Raw genomic sequence first — 6,000 nt, forward strand, 5'->3', positions numbered from 1 at the left:
CTCTGCAGCAGGCTTGGGAAGAGCTTGAGTTGATCCTCACCTGATCCTGCCTCGTGGCCTTGAGAGCTAAACTGGAGGAGCTGATGCTGTGAATCTTGGCAGCAATTCTTGCTTCCCACCCACATTTCCCTCCCCCTCAATGCAGACACTGACCTTTAGGGTCACAGAGATACAGTTCCAGTCACCGAGGAACTGGCTGCTCCCTTGCCCATCCTGTAGGAAGGCTTCATTTTGAATTTGTATTAGACAAAAGTGAATTTATTTCTTCCCCTTAAAGGTACATGAGACCATGTTATGGTGTGATAGTGTCTTAACCCTAAAGAGTAAATTTCAAATAATAAACTCAGAAGGTGGCTAGGGTCCTTATGTGAACGAAGTCTTCTTGTCACCCTTTAATTTTTGCCACCACCGTTTAAATTGTCTGCTGGTCTCAGTCTCTAGTCCAGGGAGATGTCATTGGCAAATCTCTTCTGTAGATTTTCATTTTGTTTAATTTTACCTAACTGTTCATTCCTTATTCACCTGTTTATTTGATTTGGTAATGAGTAGTTCACAAAATACAGAAAAGCATAAAGGACATGCAGTAAAGGTCCTCCTCTTATTCTTTTCCCAGTTTCCTGCTGTCCTTGCCCGAAGCAGTCTGTGCTGCAGTTTGCTTATGTATCCTTCTCGTCTGTGATGTTCTTATGGAAATAATTATCAAAGACTTCCTTCATCCAGTAGGTATAGGTTCAGATTCAGAAAGACACAAGCCTGTTCAAACAGAATTTTCTCGGAGCAATTGCTTTCCCAGGTTTGCCTGACTGGGGGTGCCAAGCCCTGATTCCGGACGTCAGAGAGCCCTCACCTGATCCGGGTGTCTACGGGTGTCTACAGAGCGATTCCTGATGTCCTTCGGCCCAGCCCTTTATCATGATGTGCTGAGGATGCCCAAGCTCACTCTCCAGAATGAGATTTAAACACCATGCCCCGCATGATCTTATAGAAAATGAATCTTACACAGACCATACAGTGAGTTCAGGTACCAAATTAGGGAGGTACTAGGGAAGATCTGGCATCCAGGTGACTAGGGCTGAGGGGAGAGTCCTGGTGGGGTTAGCATCCTCTTCTCGGGGCCAGAATTCTCTGGTTCCTCATGGTCTGATCTGGACTGAAATACCCATCACTTGCTCTAGACCTCTACTTGCTGGCCACAGAGAAATCTCAGTCTGTGTTTGCTCACCCTGGGACTGGCAGCTCCACCAACACCTTAGCTGTTCTCCGATCGCATGTGAGAACTTCCTTGCTTATGGATCTGGGGGCCATGGCCTGGCTCCCCCGTCATGCAGGGGCACTATCTTGTTCAATGATGATGCTGGAGCTGCGTTTCCTCAGTGAGGATCAGGTTTCATCAGTCCTGGCAGCGCTGGTCTCTGCATGCTGGTTGCTGGGAAGGGTTTTAAAGCCTCTGTGGTGGGAAAAGTCTCTTCCTGATTGGAGTCCAAACTGAAAATGGATCCTCCATTTGCAACACAGTGACACTTCCAGCTTGGTATCATCAAACATCTCTCAAGCAACAGCAGCTTGGAACATTATTGTTTAAACACTCCTTGCCCCAAATTGTGTGGGTTTCACTTACAGAAGGACTGACATGCTAAGTGAGGCAGGAGCAAGTCAGCACAAACAGAACTATAAATAACTTGATAGAGACAGATGTATGATATCGAACTGGGTGGGGAAAACAGATGTGGATAAACAGCTGGATAAGAATACAGATTTGAACCTACTGAAATACTAAGATGCTTTTATATCGTACATAGTACATAGCTACTAAGAGAAAAAGTTACCTATGGTTCTTTTATCTTTTGCAATCATTTTTATTTTCCATAGTACCTTGAATCTTCTGGTCCGTATACAATGCACCTTTTAATGTAGCTGCAATCACATCACGTATTATTCACAGTCTGGGTTTTTGCTTAATATTATAAACACTTGCCATATTGCTCCAATCTTTATTTTATGGCTGCAGAAATGCCATTGTGGTGATTCACAATACCTTTCTTGCTTTTACCTATTGTTGCAATTTTATGTCTCCAGATGCTTAGCGTTATGGATAATTTGGTAAAGAACATCCTAGGATACTTAGCTTTGTGCTTTTGTTGATTTCCATTGGAGCAATTTCAAGGAGGCAGATGACTTGGCCAAAGGGTATGGACCCCCTTAGGAAGAGCAGCATTTCCTCTGGCACAGAGCTAACTGTGTCGGGCAGAGCTCTGAGCCTCAAACTGATCTTATTGGCTTGGTGCTCTCAGCCAATAAATAGCATGTCACCTGGCAACTGAGCAGAAGAGCAGAGGTTTACTAGGCCCTGAGGGAGACCTGTTTCTCTACAAGTTCTCTACTTTTGACAGCTAAGCATACATGACTGCCATTCCAGGGGTCTGCTTTATTGGCAAAGGGTGCTCTCTTTTGGTCGCCATATAAGGGCCTCTGAACCAATGATTCTTTGGGAGGAAAAGCAAACCAGTGTGAGACCCCAGTTCTGTCCTGTGGCTGCAGGAGTGAGGGTTGCAAGTCACTGTATTCCCAGTGCAAGGATACCATGGTCCTCATCAGTGGCACTGCCCACGCGCTCAGTCCTTGTGGCAGATGTCCGGTTACGTGCAACCCAGATGTTAGCCAAGGCCCTTGGAGAGTCTATTAAACTTGACCCAGTCCCCAGTGCCGAGCCTTGTGGGAGCCTCAGATCCACAGCCCCACTTCTGCGAGCGCCCCTTGTGTATGTCATCACGCCTCACTCAGCCTTTGTGCCCTCTCATCTGAGTGTGTACGTGGCTCTGGCCCACATCAGTTCAAGGGGCAAAACTCAGTTCCTTCCCTAGTCTTCACAAAAATTCACTCACCCCAGGCCTTTGTGAGTTTGGTAAGTTTACAGAAGATAGAGGGTCTTGGGGAGGGGTCTCATCATAGACTGGGCAGCCTTTGCTTTCTTTTAACCCCTCCCATCTCTCTTTCTTAGCATCACTCCCCTGGGCAACACCCGACTGGCTTCCCTCCAGCTTCCTCAGGATGGTTCCCCCACATTCAGGCTCCTTCTGTGCCATCCAGGTAGATACAAATCACTCTCCAAAAGGAAGTCTGCTAGATAATATTTCCCCCTCTGTCATCAGTACCATGCCCAGTAAGGAAGGTGGAGGGTAGGGAGTTTTATTTTGTTTTGATTTTTTAAGCGAGATTGAACTTCACACAATGAAGAGTTTTTTGCAGCTTACTTTATAGAAATCTGCTCACTCAGGTCTCCCAGTGACTCTGACAGGTGATTAGCTGGACAGGCCTTGTTATCCTGCCTTAGAGGTGAGGTAGCTGATAAGGAGAGGGCAAGGATCTGTTGCAGGCCACACAGTTGATCTTCTGATGAGCTGGAGCTGGAACTCAGATCTCTCCTGTGCTCAGCGTGTGGTCCTTCTTCCACATCACACTGCCCGGCCATCCGTTTGGGTGCCTCATGGGGCTTTAACCACGGCAGACATCCATAAATGCCCATTCAGGAGGCATTACTGAGCTCTCATTCTGTGTCTGTCTTCAAAGAGTGCAGAATGAAGGATGCATGAGTAAACTGAGGGACTTCTTAATACCCTAGTACCAACTCGTAGTTAAAACCAGGTGTGACAGACCAAGTGTGGTATATGCACAATGGAATGTTAGTCAGCCACAAAAAGAACTGAAGTGCTCAACCCAACCGAAAAATGGGCAGAAGGCCTAAATAGACATCTCTCCAAAGAAGACATCCAGATGGCCAACAGGCACATGAAAAGATGCTCAACATTGCTAATTACTAGTGAAATGCAAATTAAAACTACAAAGAGGTATCACCTCACACCAGTCAGAATGGCCATCATCAAAAAGTCTACAAATAATAAATGCTGGAGAGGGTGTGGAGAAAAGGGAACCCTCCTGCACTGTTGGTGGAAATGTGAATTGGTGCAGCCACGCTGGAGAATAGTAAGAAGATTCCTTAAAAAAGTAAAAATAGAGTTACCATATAATCCAACAATCCCTCTTCTGGGCATATATCTGGAGAAAACTCTGATTTGAAAAGATACATGCACCCCAAAGTTCATAGTATCACTATTTACAATAGCCAAGACATGGAAGCAACCTAGATGTCTATTGACAGATGATTGGAATAAGGAAGATGTGGTGTATATATACTAAGGAATATTACCTAGCCATAAAAAAGAATGAAATAGTGCCATTTGCAGCAACATGGATTGATGCAGAGGTTATTATATTTAGTGAAGTAAATCAGACAGAGAAAGACAAATATCATATGATATCACTTATATGTGGAATCTAAAAAATATGATACAAAAGAACTTATTTACAAATCAGAAATAAACTCACAGACAAAACAAACTTACGGTTACCAAAGAAGAAAGGTGGGAGGGAGAGATAAATTAGGGGTTTGGGATTAACAGATATGCTCTACTATATATAAAACAGGTAAACAATAAGGACCTACTGTATAGCACAAGGAACTATATTCAGTATCTTGTAATAACCTATAATGGAAATGAATCTGAAAAAAATACATGTGTATAACTGAATCACTTTGCTGTATACCTAAAATATTATAAATCAACTATACCTATATATATATATATATACTATATATACTATAACTATATATAAATTTAAAAAAAGGAAAAAAGAAAGGTTCAAGTCTTCATTCCATCATTTTTAAAAAACTTTTTCTTTGGTGGGGGAGGTTATTTATTTATTTATTTTTAACGGAAGTACTGGGGATTGAACAAAGGACCTTGTGCATGCTAGGCATGCACTCTGCCTCTGAACTATGCCCTCCTCCCATTCCACCATCGAAAAAAAAAAAAAAAAGAAATGAAATGCTGACACACTGTAACATGGCTGGATCTCAAACACATGACACTAAGTGAAAGAAGCAAGGCACAAATGGCCACATATTCTAAGAGTCCACTTACATGAACTGTGCAGAAATGGAAAATCCATAGAGATGGAAAAACTGCTGGGTGCCAGTCCAGGCGGAGGCAGAAATTGACTGCTTAAGTGATTCTTTCGGTGGTGAAAACGTCTTGGAACTAGATAGGGGTGGTGGTTTCACCACATTGGGACTCTACTAAATACCACTCAGTTGTAGACTTTGAAATGGTTCATTTTATATTGTGTGATTTTATGAAAAAGGAAAACCACGCCAACAAACATAAGCCAGGTGTGAATTTCATCTCCCTGCCCTCTGCTCTCCCCTTCCTTGCCTGGTTCCACATCATGATATTGCCTCCCTGGACAAGGAATGAAAACGCAGACTCAGTTCTCTACTCTGTCACATATCGGCAGAGTGGCCTTGAGTAGCTTAAGCCTTCCAACCTGCAAGATGAGGAAATTAATTCATAGTTTATCCAAAGTCCCTCCCGGGTCAGTCTTCTGGAATCCAGAGGACAGAAAGGGGGATGAAATCCACCGAGGGGAGGGAAGCACTTTCTGAGTTCTTTTGAACCTCTCTCTTCTCGGCTAGTAGAGTGCAGTGACTTTTAATTTCCTCTGTCCCCAGGCACCAGGGAAACAGTCACACAGATAACAGCCTCGGCTCCTGACCTGGCTGGCACTGCTGGAGCCCCCACCATGCTTCATTGAGCAACGTGAGCCCCTCGGTAATCCTGTTAAGCCTCCAGGGCGGTGAGTCATTTTCCTACCACCCAAACACCTTCCTGTCGTGTCCCGGCAGGGAGAGGCGCTCCAGCCAGAACGTTAAGACTTGACCTGCAGCAACATTCTGAACATAAATTGGAGCTTTTAATTGGGTTGTGACTTGGAAACCCATCATGCCTAAATTAGTGTTTAGAAGAGCTCCAACTGTGCTCGTTTGTTCACTTATTACCCCTTTTCTGGGCCCCTGTGACATCTCAGGCTGGGATTTGAAGGATAATGTGGGCTGGGTTTTGAAGGATAATGTGAGCTTCCGTGCTCCAGGGTGTTCCAAGGGCG

At 44.2% G+C, this 6,000-nt stretch overlaps 1 long non-coding RNA gene across 1 annotated transcript in view; it reads left to right on the forward strand.

Moving 5' to 3' along the window:
• Window positions 1-5,772, forward strand: part of LOC116664350 — a 7,235-nt gene extending 1,463 nt beyond the window's left edge. The window contains exon 3 of the long non-coding RNA XR_004320850.1: window positions 5,567-5,772. This is a non-coding gene — a long non-coding RNA (uncharacterized LOC116664350). The remainder of the gene's footprint in view (window positions 1-5,566) is intronic.
• Window positions 5,773-6,000: the final 228 nt, after the last annotated feature.

This window comes from Camelus ferus, chromosome 1 (assembly GCF_009834535.1).
Source record: "Camelus ferus isolate YT-003-E chromosome 1, BCGSAC_Cfer_1.0, whole genome shotgun sequence".
NCBI lineage: Eukaryota > Metazoa > Chordata > Mammalia > Artiodactyla > Camelidae > Camelus > Camelus ferus.